The sequence below is a fragment of the Eptesicus fuscus genome, chromosome 19 (genome assembly GCF_027574615.1).
Source record: "Eptesicus fuscus isolate TK198812 chromosome 19, DD_ASM_mEF_20220401, whole genome shotgun sequence".
In the NCBI taxonomy this organism is placed as follows: Eukaryota; Metazoa; Chordata; class Mammalia; order Chiroptera; family Vespertilionidae; genus Eptesicus; species Eptesicus fuscus.
The window spans coordinates 43,928,961-43,943,424 of record NC_072491.1 but is presented as its reverse complement, the minus strand read 5'-3'; the positions used below and the strand labels follow the sequence as shown (position 1 = coordinate 43,943,424).

At 43.2% G+C, this 14,464-nt stretch overlaps 1 long non-coding RNA gene and 1 other non-coding gene across 2 annotated transcripts in view; both read left to right on the top strand.

The window, feature by feature from the left end:
* LOC129147214 (uncharacterized) overlaps window positions 1–11,419 on the top strand; it is a 137,667-nt gene extending 126,248 nt beyond the window's left edge. Inside the window, exon 3 of the long non-coding RNA XR_008554562.1 lies at window positions 11,350–11,419. This is a non-coding gene — a long non-coding RNA (uncharacterized LOC129147214). The remainder of the gene's footprint in view (window positions 1–11,349) is intronic.
* A 207-nt stretch (window positions 11,420–11,626) lies between these two features.
* On the top strand, window positions 11,627–11,733 carry LOC114234715 (U6 spliceosomal RNA). Its single transcript, XR_003620902.2, has one exon. It is a non-coding gene; the product is annotated as a U6 spliceosomal RNA (small nuclear RNA).
* Window positions 11,734–14,464: the final 2,731 nt, after the last annotated feature.

Here is a 14,464-nt window from a genome sequence, read left to right as displayed (position 1 = left end):
ATTGCACAAACGTGTGTGATGCTCTGGTGAATAATTTATACCAGGCAGGAGGTGACAAGGGAAACACGCCCGTTTTGTCTCAAATGCCATGAAGGCACGGAGACAGAGGCAGGCTGCAGGGTGAGGGGAGCCGGCTGGTGGGACCCCCGTCCGTCTAGGAGAGAGGACGCCGCTGTAAAGAAAATGAAATGTAATGAGATCCTCTTTCATGCATAATTCATAGGTGCAAACACGACTGCATAAAAAGCCATGATTTTTAACAAGGCGAGTCTGCAATCATGCACATTATCTTCCCAGAGGAACTTTATATAATATTGGTCAAAAAGGAGAGGCTTCTGAATGCTGGTTCAAAATAGAGCTGACAGGTTTTCAAATGCAGCAACATTTACTTTAATGTACAGTGCCTGTGAAAGAAACAATTTCTATCTACACCTGCAAATACTGCTTAGCCCAAAATTTACCTTAAACCATTTGCTATCTCTTCTTTAAATGGAAAAAAAAAAAAAAAAACATAGAAAAAGAAGAATGGAAATTTACATGGATAAGCCTAACTCAAATGCATGAGGAGGAGTGTTTACTGAATGTTGTGAGGTCAGGGTTAAATTGGACTTGGCAGGCAGCTCCAGTCTTCTGGGACAAAAGTTTAGATAGAAACGGTGGCAACGAAGAGGCTTTAAAAACGATAACATGTTGGCTATTGTCAACATGAAATTTAATTTGGCTGTGTGGTAAGAGCAAATATTGTAATTCAGCTTTCCAGACCGGTTTAGGGGCTAACACATGCCTGATTTGAAATGGTGTTTAACATGCCGGGCTTTTAGTTGAGGGATTAGAAAAAGAATGTTGATTAAAGTTTGGGATGTTTTCAGTTTATCAGCACCCAACCCTGAAGATGCCTTAGCTTGGAAAGAATTGGCCCGATGGAGGTTGGGGGTGGGGCCAGTCCTTTGTCCACACTTAGGAAGTGCACAGGAATATAGGGGATACACAGGAGGGGTCAGAGCAGATGCAACACATGCAAGGTAGAGACCTGTGCAGGCCCATTGGCTTGACTTCTATTGTATAATATTTATATTTGAAAAGCAAAGTAGCTATGTTTCGTCCAGTTACAGTTTTGTGACTCCAATGTTTGGCCGAAGAAAGCAGTGGGTGTTGAAAAGGTTGGCATCTTGGTGTCAAAATGATTGTCAACTGCAGGATCGTTTTTTAAGGTTCCTCGTTTAAGGAACGGAGAAATGCTATAAAGAACAGCAGGCTGAAGTGGCTTACTAGTAGATGCCAAATAATCTATTCCATTTAAACACAATTGTTTTATTAGCCTCTGTTTTGCCATAACTCAGTTATGCTTCAGGTTTTGGCAACATCTGAAAGATGTGGGCTCTGGGAGTTAGGTCATGATTTAACTGTTCAATACATGGAATTTTAGCTTTTTGTGACTCAGTGGCAGAACAAAGCATATCCATGCCTGGAGCTGGTCACAAAGATGATTCTTCCAAAATTCTAGGACTTCCACCTAGCTTCCAGTGATAAATTTGGAGACTGAGTTTGACCATTTGCATTATGTTGAATACTGTTATATATTCCTGGTACTATTGCTTTTGAAAGATGTTAATAACCCATGGCTTCCTGTATGGTTGACATGAGGGTATCTCTCCAGGGCACCCAGAACTAACCAGCTAGTTATACTTGTTGAGCCCTAACAACAGAGTTTAATACTCCACTGCTTTTTTTTTTGTTTCTTTTCTTCCTTCCTTCCTTTCTGGCACACAAAACAAAAAAATCCACAGAGTGATACGTCTGCTTTTAATAAATCCAGATATTCAGTGTGGCTGGAAAGAGACAGTTCCGGGTGACAGTGTCTATTTCTGACTCTGCTGGAAGGTGAGAAGAGGTGATCACCATCTGCTCCATCTACCTGACAGATGTGCGCTCTCCCGACCCCTCCTGCCAGTTCAGCGCGCTGCTGGGAGCTTGCTATTGTGAGGGATCAATTTTCAAGCACAGAAAGAATTTGTTTGCTTGTACACCTGTGCTCTAAAGGAAGTTTTCCTGTTGCTATGCCAGTTGGATGGCTTGCTGAATTCTTTAGCATATATAAAAATGCAAAGTGCCTGAAATGGGAATCAAATGATAACATTATTAGAATTCCCTCTTGGGGTCGGATGAGACATTCGGCTGCAGTAGGAGGAGGATGTGCCTGCGTACAGTTTCTCCAGTCTAAGTTTGTTTCCTATTTGTTTCCCTTCTGAGAAAGCAACACACATGTGAACTATCAAGTGGGGCACAAAGCGCATTGGAGATAAAGAGGGCGCAGAATGAGGCATGCATTTTAAAGATCCATTGACTTAGCTCAGGCACAGGCAATGGGGAAAGCTGTGGTCGGTCTTCTGATTTCACATTTCTCTTGCTCCCTCCTCCAGCCAGGTAACCTCACAAAAACAAGGCATGTGAATAGGAAGATGCACCCCCCAAATCAAAGGTGTTTGCTTTTCTCAAATTCTCAAAATGTTCAAGTAAAATCACACTATATCATCGCTTGCTTCAATTTTTAAAAGTCCTCTTATGACACTAAAAACATCTCTTTTAGTATTTGGTCTCTGCCTGTCTTTTTTTTTTTTAATTTTTTATTAAGGTATTATATGTGTATATATCTTACCATTGTCCCCCGCAACCCCACTCCCATACTTGCCCTCACCCCCCAGAGTTTTGCATCCATTGGTTATGCTTATATGCCTGCATACAAGTCCTTCGGTTGATCTCTTATCTCCCCCACTTCTCCCTAACCTTCCCCCTGTAATTTGACAGTCTGTTTGATGCTTTACTGTCTCTGTATCTATCTTTTTGTTCATCAGTTTATAATGTTCTTTATTATCCATAAATGAGTGAGATCATGTGGTATTTTTCTTTCATTGACTGGCTTATTTCACTTAGCATAATGTTCTCCAATTCCATCCAGGTTGCTGCAAATACCTGTCTTTCTAAAGTAAATTTTCACTACTCTCCTCTCTTACTCTGTGGTAGCCTTTCTGACTTCCATGATGAGAAATGTGATGGGGTCTGGAGGCAAGAGGGGAGAGGTTGGCTTTTAAGGTAAGAACTACACCCCTTTCATTATAATGAGCAAAAGATGTACAGACATAAATGGTGGGAAAGTTAGGGAATTTTTTAATGATGTATTTTTATGAATGACACATGAGCTAAAGAAACATTTTAGGAAGAATCTCAAACTTTGGGTTTTCTCATAAAACGATGCAGAGCAATTAGAGTCATTTCATGTATCTAGAAAAAAATAACTAGAAACCAGCATGGGTTCACTAAGAGTAACAATTTGGGGCAAATTTTACTTCTTTTTGGACAGTAATCTTGTCCTATCTAATAAAAGGGTAATATGCAAATTAACCATCACTCCACCACAAAGATGGCGGCACCCATAGCCACAAGATGGCGGTGCCCAGTCCTCTCAGCCCCGCCGGAGTCCCCCAGTCCGGGGGGGGGTGGCTGCTGAGAGCAGGCAGTGTGAGCGGCCTGGCAGAATGCTTGCTTTGTCGCTGTGCCCAGCTCGGGCCGGGCCCCCGGAGCTGGAGCGGACACGGACAGGGACAGGGGGACTGGCCTGCAGCCTCCGCGGCCAAGCGCAGGCCCGAAGAGGAGATGGGGGGCCCGCCTCCCACAGAAGCAGTGCAGGTCCCTCCTTCCTCCCACAGAATCGTCACGGTCCCTCCAGGCTTCCACAGAATAGGCACGGGTCCCTCCAGGCTCCCGCGGAAGCAGTGCGGGTCCCTCCTGCCTCCCACAGAATCGGCACGGGTCCCTCCAGGCTCCCGTGGAAGCAATGCGGGTCCCTCCAGGCTCCTGTGGGCACCTGCGGTTCACTTCCGCCTCCTGCAGAAGCCACACCGCTGGCTTCCCGTGGAAGCAGCGTGGCTCACGGCAATGCGCTGCGGTTCCCGCCGGCTCCCGCGGAAGCTGTGGGTGGCCTATTGTGTGCAATATCGCGTGGTAGGCTACTAGTCATCTGGTAAGATTAAATCATAATAACAGCATTTGGTAAGGTATCCTTTAATGAGAAAATTTGACTCCTTGTTTATAAATTTGATGGATTAGAAGCAGTGAAAAACTTTGCCCAAAGCTGCTGACCATTAGCAACCTAGACAAGGAATCCAATGTGAGTCAGAGGCTCAATGTTCTCCCTTCTGTTCACAAGGTAAGAAAGTTTGGGTTGTGAAAAATGCAAGGCTCTTATCAAATGTGTGCGTCACCTGAAGCTGGGAAGCAGAATAGAGCTGGATGCAGAATGAGTACGTAGAAAAATCATGACAAACAAAAGCATGTGCTTGATTCTCAAAGTCCTCAACACTCCTTTGTTTCCTTTACTGTGAAGAGCTTTAAAAACAGAAACGCTTTCCCCGTGATTTTCCTAAGCTGGGTTCGGAATGTGGTTGGATGGAAGAGTTCTAAAGAGTGCAAAAGGGGTCAAAGGGGAAGTATCTTTTCTGTAAGTGTTTGACGGTGTGGAGAGGTGAGCCACATTCCTTCCCTCTACCTGGAGAAGGTGTAATTGTCCTTGCCCCTGTCTACCCTGACTCTTTTGGGATTATATTTCCAACCACTTCCTGATTCTCTCTTCTAATTTAACTCTGTCTGAAGTGTCCCACGTTTGGGCTCCAGTTTGTAGTGAACCCCTTTCACGTCCCGTGTGGTTCAGGCTCTGGAGGAGGCCGCACACAAATGAAAGAGACTGGAAAATATTAATTTGGAAATATTGGGGGCCAGGAGGGAGCCCGACTCAAGGGGAAGGACTTCACTTTGCTCTGGCCTAGGGATCCCTTTTATTAAGACTTTGGAATCCACCCATAGCTCTAGGCAGGCAATTCCAGTAACAGCCTATCAGCAAGGATTTACATAAGATTAAAAGGTGGAGGTTGCTTTAGCTACGATTGTCTCAACCAAACAGTGGGTGGTTGGCTCTGACCTTTCAGAGCTTCAAGGTTGACCAGCCTTTTGGGTTCCTTGTCCACACCTCTCTGCTAGTGAAGGCAATGGGCGGCTTCTAACATCTGTCCTTGAAGCTGGGAGCATCCAGCACATGAACCACACTATGTCCACTTTCTAGATTAATTTTTACTCCTAGTAGGATCTAACTACTTGCCAGGAAGGAATGTGACATGTTTGGTTTAAACGTGTAAAAGCTGGGCTCATTTGCCGCAGATAGACTCCTGGTATTGAAACGATGTAGAAATGTGTGTTTCTAATACTGTATTCATTTGAAAGGCAAGTTTCTATCAGTGGGCTTTGTGCTGACATACTTGCGAGTCAGGTTCATGGCCAGAGATGACAGAAAAACTTTTAAAGCTTCTGATTTTTTTTGTAATTGCTCCTTCAACCTTTGCCAATTTATGGGAAACTTGAATTAAGATGAACCAGAGGATGGGCATTTGGTTTGTTTTAATATGTCAGATGACTAGTTCTTGGAAACCAACTAGTATTTACTTAGCTGCTTCCTCAGATCAAGGGCTTTGTACTTTCTTATTCATGTAACAAAACGCTTCAACACGCTGAATTGTAATCTGGGAGGAAAAACAAGGACATTGTAGACTGCTCAAGGAAGAGGGAGAAGTCTGTGTTCCAATGCACCGAGCTCACGGGGATGTGAGACTGGATGCACTTACCGTTGCTGAATGGGGCTGAGATCAATGGAATCCAGCCCTCATTAAAAAAAACAAAAATCTGCAAAATTGTTTGCTGGAAATAAAGTTAAAATTTGAGAAGAAATTTTAGAGAATTCGATGAGTATCAATAAGTCTTCTATTTCTTTCTCTTCTAAATTATGCTAATGCAATGCAATAAAATAAAATAAAAAACACCGTAGGATGTTTTCCAAAATTTACTTGATAGGATTGTGGTGGCATTAACATGTTTCCCATAATGTATGGGTGTGAACAACACTTTTTATATAGTAGTAGAGGCCCGGTGCACTGTGGGGTGGAGGGGGTCCCTCAGCCCCGCCTGTGCCCTCTCCCAGTCTGGGAGCCCTCGGGAGATGTCCGACTGACTGACAGACATCCTAAGCGCTGCCTCGGAGGCGGGAGAGGCTCCTGCCACCGCCACTGCACTCGCCAGCCGTGAGCCGGGCTTTTGGCTGAGTGGTGGTCCCCCTGTGGGAGCACACTGACCACCAGGTGGCAGCTCCTGCATTGAGTGGCTTCCCCCTGTTGGTCAGTGCGCGTCATAGCAACCGTCATTCCGCTGTTTGGTCGATTTGCATATTAGCCTTTTATTATATAGGATAGCACATTTTATTTCATTATTTTATTTTTAAATATATTTTATTGATTTTTTTACAGAGAGGAAGGGAGAGGAATAGAGAGTTAGAAACATTGATGAGAGAGAAACATCGATCAGCTTCCTCCTGCACACCTCCTACTGGCGATGTGCCCGCAACCAAGGTACATGTCCTTGACCTGAATCGAACTTGGGACCTTTCAGTCTGCAGGCTGATTCTCTATCTACTGAGCCAAACCGGTTAGGGCAGGATAGTACATTTTAGAACAACACTTTTATATAGTATACTACATTCTGTCCTGACCTGGGATTAGAGATGTGCTGTGACGTGGGAACACTTTTCTGAGGGATATAAATGCTCTGATCTTGATTATAATGGTAGCGATGCAGGAGTGTGACTGGGTCAAAAACACACGAAACCATGTATTCAAAATTGTTATAATTTATTCCATGTAAGTTATAACTCAATAAAGTTGATTACAGAAACAAAACAAACAAAACAGAAAAAAAAAGAGTCTACACGTAGATTTCTGATCAAGTGGCCCACCATGAAAATACCTGGACACCTCTTATTTCAAACACCAGAACGAACCCTGTGAACTTGTCAAAAGTCTCTTCTTCCTGACGACGGAAATGCTTGCAGCCTGTGGGTCAACCAGAGCTGGGAACAGGGTTGCCTTGGAGAAAAGTGAAGTGAGCATCTTCTCGTATCTGCCTGGGGTGCCCTCAATGCATGTGATCCGTTGTGTCGTGTTGGAGAATTTCTCTTAGGGAAGCGACCAGGTCTTCTGTTGCGGTGGGATTATCTCACATGAGAGAGGCCTGCATGTGGCAGAAGGCTTCTAAGGAGAAAGTCAGGGGCTTGTGAATTGCCACCGGAAGCCATTTGGAAGCTTGGATTCAGTGGGCCTACTGGATGGAGTCAGCAGGTGGAGAAGTTTGTGGGATCCCTCATGGGAGCCTGCCACATGGCCTTCTAAGTCTACAACAAAGTCTGCAAATGTTTATAACGGAGCTGGTGGCAGAGTAGGAAAAAAGAAGCTAGCAAAGAGCAAGAGTCGGATTACAGAGCCCACTCATTGGAAATTAGCAGACAACATACAAGGCTCAGGTTTGCCTGTGATGAATGTAAGGGGTGCATCTTCCTACATCAATCTGCAGAACTCATTTGATTTTCTGGGTTACTCATTCATACAATATTATTTTTATAACATATAACTTTTTAAACATACCTCAACGTAACAAATGAGGAGAATAAAGCTCTACGAGGTCAGAGTTGAGAAAAGAGAAGGAACCACAAAGGCTGGCTGTCTGCCTGTTGAAATCCACATACTGTTAGTGTGAATTTACTTTTTTATTGTAGATTGTGGGTAAATTCCAAAAGATCAGATACTTGTGTAAATATGTATCCTGAAGCCAAAGTTAGTTGAAGTGAGATTTTGTTTTGGAATAATCTATTATGCGGCACTCCACTCAAGGTGGTCAAAATTTAGGGATATATTAAGTAAAAATGTCAAGTATTACTGTTAAAAGTTTACTGAATAAACATTAGATTCATTGTTATAAAATTTTTAAACTAACACCATCTTGCTTTTACTTTAATTTTCTTTAGAGATTTTTTACTGTTAAATTCTTATATGCTTCCTTTCTATATCCTAAGGGATAGCTGAGACCAATAGTTGGGGCCAGGAGAAAGAAAATCAGTCTTTTGTATAAGTAAGGAATTATTTCTATTACCCCATTAAATATAAGCTTTGCCTTCCTAGCAAGCACAAATTCACCATGCTGCCAGACAAAGGAAAGTTTAATTCTGGCTTTTTCTTTTCTCTTTTCTTAATTTAGTGTTTGTCAAAATATTAAAGAACTATACTAATTTTTTTTCCTGAGAGAATAAATAACCTTGATTAGCCTATAGTGTTGGTCTAGTTGTGTGTTTTTATGTATAGACTAGAGGCCTGATGCACAAAATTCGTGCAAGAGTAGGCCTTCCTTCCCCCGGCTGCCGGCACCGGCTTCCCTCTGCCACTCAGGACCTGGGCTTCCCTCACTGCCTCAACTTTGTCCAGAAGGTCATCCAGAAGGATGTCCAGTCTAATTAGCATATTATGCTTTTATTATTATAGACTAGAGACTCAGTGCATGAAATTTGTGCATGGGGGTGGGGGCGTGTGTGTCCCTCAGCCCAGCCTGCACCATCTCTGATCTGGGACATCCCTCTCACAATCCAGGACTGCTGGCTCCCAACCACTCCCCTGCCTGCCTGCCTGATTGCTCCTAACCACTTCTCCCTGCCAGCCTGATCACCCCCTAATCACTCCCCTCCCAGCCTGATAGACACCTAACTGCTTCCTTGCCAGCCCAATTGCCCAAAACTGCCCTCCCATGCTGGCCTGGTTTCCCCCCCAACTGCCCTCCCCTGCAGGCCTGGTTGCCCCTAACTGCCCTCCCTGCCAGCCCAGTCCCTCCCAACTGCCCTCCCTTGCAGGCCTGGTCCCTCCCAACTGCCCTCCCTTGCAGGCCTGGTCCCTCCCAACTGCCCTACCCTATTGGCCTGATCGCCCACAACTGCCCTCCCCTGCCGGCCATCTTGTTTCCACATGGGGGTGTCCATCTTTGACCACATGGGGGCGGCCATCTTTGACCACATGGGGACAGCCATCTTGTGTGTTGGAGTGATGGTCACTTTGCATATTACCTCTTTATTATATAAGATTAGGGTATGCAAATTGCAGAATGACTTTTAGAACATGTTTTCAATCTTTAAAATGAGGCCCATTGCTTGGTATGTCATGATATCAGTTTAGTAGGTTTTGATCAGCATTTTAAAAAATGAAATGATAGAAAATATTAGAGTTTGTCACACATAGAAACCAAAACATTATTTTGTAAAAAAATATTATTTTGTGAAAGATTTTCGCTATTTGTGCACACGCTTCTCCCTCTCTCTGTGTGTGTGTGTGTGTGTGTGTGTGTGTGTGTGTGCGTGTGTGTACATAGAGAGACAGAGTGAAAGACAGGGACACAAAGAAAACTGGTGAAAAATTAAAACACATTCCTTGCTGTGAGTTGGGAGCAGCAAAAAATATTAGAGTTTACAAAAGTATTTTAGAGGATGGCCTAGGAGTTTGTGGTAACTGTTAGGTCGCCGACGGGAGGAACGCACGGGGTCAGAATGGTGAGGGAACACGAATTTATTCGACCATCCGCACACCAGCTGCCTGAGCCTGGATCACTCCAGCAGCTAGTGAAGGGAGTCAGCTGCTTTTAAAGGACTTTTGGTGGCTTTTTTCTGGGCGGAGACTTCTTTATGCATACCAGGCAGGGAGCTAATGGAATGTGGTCACTGCAAGTGAAATGTGATCTTCAGCAAAGGGAATGTCCATAGTGAAATGACCTGAAAAACCAGTTCCCGGGGGGAGGGGTATCAACTCAATTGCTCGATCAAACCTCACAATAACTGAGATAATTGAGCATCCTTCCAATGGAGGAATAGGTAGTAAATGATTGTTTAGCTGAATACTTTGATTAAAAATTTCATTACAATGGGATTGACTAAGAATGTTAGGCCCACAGATGACTCTCGTGTCTTTTTCTGAAGTTATTAAACACTTATTAAGTACTTTGCTTAGACAGCACACCTTAAAACATTACAACAATATACTTTTAGGACATTTCAAAAATCAAAATAACATTGAACCTCTGTAGTTCATATTTTGATTAAATATAAATGTTCCCACCATTTGTTTCTTATTTTTTATTCCCTTTTACCTGGAATGTTCTGCTTCCAGCTGGTCATATGAACAAGTACTTTGTAAAATACAGACATCGTCTCTAATATCTCCTGTAGAGAAGGGGTTCTGGAACCACCAGAGAGCTAAAACACCTGCTCTCAGTATGTCGTAATATATATTTTTTTATAATAACACTTATCAGCACCTTAAATTATCTTGTGTAATAAAGATATTAGTTACCTTCATTATTTTCCACTCCACTCAATCTAAAGTGCCTCCACCCATTGTCTAGAATGTAAACACCCTGAGAGCAGGGTCCTCACCTGTCCTGTCCACTGTGTGCCTTCAGAAAGTGTCTGACACATACGTATTTGTTGACTCGGTGGCTGATTGAATTTCAGAAATGATGACAAACTGCCTATTGCTCTATGAAAACTTTCTAAAAGTTGGAAGTCAGGATGGCTGCAGCAATATAACATTGATAAGGATTTTTTTTTTTTTTTTTTTGGCCTGGCTCTGTCCTGACTTAGGCCTTATCTGTTTATTTTATATTTACTCTGAGTAGGAGTGTTCAGATTGCAAATCTTGAATGACTTCAGAAATAATCAGGAAAAAAAAGCTTATTGCCAACCCTGACCAGCAATGACATTTAAAACTGGAATCAACAGCAACTATTGTGAAGGCAGTTAAAACACGTGGAGTTTGCAAGTGAGGTGGATACTTTAGTCCACCACTGTGTGTCCATCGGCTGTTTTAGGGCTCAATATGAACTCTTAGTACATTAAAATCTATTGTATATATTACTGAGTTATTTTTTAAGAACACATATTAGGAGTGGGGGATTACTATCTCTATTATAGACTGGGAAACTAACATACCTGCCTAAGTCAACTTATTGAATGGACGATAGGTGTATACAAAGCATGCCCAGCCTTTGAGCTAAGAAGAAGTGGACCCTATATTAAGGGTAAATACTTAAAAAAAGTAATAATCATTTGGGCATAATTTTGCCTCTATGTGTAATTAAATTTAGTCTTTAAAAATTCAGGGAGATACAACATTTAATATGTTAAATGATATTTTAATATAATAGGAATATTGAGACTACATTGGCTTTATATCTTCCTACCTAATATATTATTGGATTGTGGATCCATTATTTAAAATATTTCAGTTAATTAAAAAATAAAATACTTCAATGATTTGGTATAAAGATACTTTACATCCATTTTAATACCAAGATATAATTAATAACTTTCAAGTTGAAATTTGGTTTATTTATATACTTCCTCCTCTAGATTCTCATCAAGTGCTACCCATGTTTATGTTATAACAGATGCATGAAACACCAAAGAGGAAATATGTCAAATCAAGTTGTTTATTATTTGATCTTGAAGATGATCCAGGGAAGCAAATGTCCAATGTTTAAATTCTGAGGCCTAAAATAAATATTTCAGAAAGACTCTCATCTTTTGTTGATTGCTGATTTATACCATAGAATCTCACTTCCTCACTACTTTATGCACTGTTAAGAAATAAAGAATTTCTTGAAATAAATTGCTTTGTTGGACAAAATGGAAGATCTATCAAAATAGGCATTTAAAAAGCAGATTGTGCTCACTTCAGCAGCTCATATATTGAAAGTGGAACAATACAGAGAAGATTGGCATGGCCCCTGTGCAAGGATGACTCACAAATTTGTGAAGCATTCCATATTTTGGGTACATATAAAAGTTGTCAAGAGGGTAGGTCCTAAGGGCTCTCTTCTTAAGAAAAAAAAAATATATTTTTATTGTTATAAGATGACTGATATTAACTTGTGGTAAAAGTTTCATGATATATGTAGGTCAAATCATTATGCTGTATACCTTAAACATATACAGTGCTATGTATCAATTATATCTCAATAAAACTGGAAAAATAGATTGATTATATTTCAAAAGCATCAATTTTGAACAGTAATAATTATAATATTAGCAACAAAACAATGTTAGTCTATTTTATTGAATACTGAGTTAGTATCAGATTCTGAGCCAGGTACTTTCTCAAAAAACATCTCTAGAAACCAATTAAATCAGTTATGCTTCTTTCCAATTTATAGCCATAGAAAATGATATCTTTTTAAATTAATCGCATACTAAAATTGTATGATTGTCAGAGAAACAACTTTGTTTCCAAAATGGACTGGTAAATACATTGTGTGTTTGGGAATGAACATCCTCCTTCTATTACTGGTGCAAAAATATGACTTTGGTTAAAGATTGATGGATGGATAATTGATTGATTGGCTCTCTATGACAACCCTATTTACCCTAAATTTCAAATCTATTTTCAAGAATGGTCCAGTTTTTAAAAGTTTCAAAATGTTGGTAAGAAGGAATGGTCCTGATAAATTCATTGTCTTACTCTGTTAAAACATGACAAAAGTTAAAAATGACTATAGTTAAAACACAATTTAAAATATTTTAAGGGCATCATCTTTTGGTTTTTAACTCCATTATGTCCACTTTAATTTCCTTCAGAAAGCATAGAATGAAGTCTTCAAAGGGATTCTATAAGGATGTCTGTGACAAAATGCTATTTCTAAGGGACATTCAACAACTGTTTGTAGCTTATTCTCACAAGGATCACACTCTACAAATCTAAAGCCACTGTCAAATTACCCTTATTCTCCATTCTCATCTATCTATATTTGTAAAACCCTAATATGCAAATAGACCGAATGGTGGAACAGCCGAACAACCAAACAACTGGTCGCTATGACGAGCGCTGACCACCAGGGGGTGCACGCAGAACATGATGGGCATTGGCTGCAGCGGGATGGTGGAGCAGGTGAGCGGGGGTGCTAGACCAAGGCGGGGCGCCCGTCGCTGTCATTGGGGCGAGCCTCTGGTGGTTACTGAAAATTTTTTGCTCCTGCAAGCTGCGGTCCCGCCAACCACTCGCACCCGATTGCTCAGTGCCATTAGTGGGTGCAAGAGGAGGTTGCTGGCCCTGATTGCCCCTTAGGGCTTCTCCACCTCCCCCTGCTCCTGAAGGGTGATTGGGGCAGCAGCTGTTGCTCGCACCCACTGCTGGTGCCAGCCCCAATCGCTCTGTGCTGTCAGTGCGTGGGAGTGGCAGCGGTGGGATCGGGGCTGCCGGCAGGCAGGGGACGGGTTGGGGGGTATGGTGGGACGGGCAGGGCGGGGGTGCAGAGGATGGCCTGAGACCCACCCCTGTGCCCACCGCAGCCTCACGGCCCACAGTTCCTTTCAAGGTGCATGAATTCAGGCACTGGGCCCCTAGTCTATACTAATTCTGGACATCCTTCCAGACAAAGCCATGGTGGTGGGGATGAGGCAGAGGCGGTTGGGGCGATCAGGCTGTTTGGGGAGGGCAGTTGGGGGCAAGTAGGCCAGCAGGGGCGGCAGTTGGGGGTGAGCAGGCTGGTGGGGGGGGACAGTTGGGGGTGAGCAGGACAGTGGGGGGACAGTTGGGGGCGATTAAGCCTGCGGGGGCAGCAGTTGGGGGCAATCAGTCCAGCAGGCAGAGTGGTTAGGGGTAATCAGGTAGGAAGGCAGGTGAGCGGTTAGGAGCCAGCGGTCCTGGATTGAGAGAGGGATGTCCAAATGCTGGTTTAGGCTCGATCCCTGTGGGGGTAGTCGGACATCCCCTGAGGTGTCCCAGATTGGAGAGGTTGCAGGCCTGGCTGAGGGACACCCCCCCCACCCCATGCATGAATTTCCTGCACCGGGCCACTAGTATATATAAAAGCCTAAGTGACCATTACAGTCGAATGACTGGAACGACCAGAATGAACAGTCAACCAGTCGCTATGACACACACTAACCACCAGGGGGCAGACGCTCAACATAGGAGCTGCCCCCTGGTGGTCAGTGGGCTCCCACATCCAACCTCCCATGGCTGGCCAACCTCCCACTGCCCCTTCCCCCAGCCAGCCCCGATCCCCTGGATTGGAACCTCCCGTGGCCCCTCCCCCCAGCCGGCCAACTTCCTGTGGCCCCTCCCCCAGCCAGCCAACCTCCCACAGCCCCTACCCCCACCCCCACCCCCTGGGGCTGGCTGGCCCCAATCAGCCCCAATCAGGACTGGGCGAGATGCCCTGATTGTCCATCACCAGCCAGGCTGAGGGACCCCGCCCATGCATGAATTTGTGCACCAGGCTCTAGTAATACATATAATAGTGAATGAGGGGGGCATGTAGATTTCTATTTCATAACCTAATACAGGGAATTACAGATAAACTTGGTAATACAGAATTTGAGGTAGATTAGTAACCCAAGGTTCCATAATTGTCACACAATAGAACTCAAAGATGTATGTCTTTCAATGAAAGCAACAACCAATATGCATATATCATTAAACTTTTTGACACTAGAAATTTATGATATTGCCCTATATAACACTTATACATTTACTGGTGTGTGGTACTCCCCTGGTGGCAATGG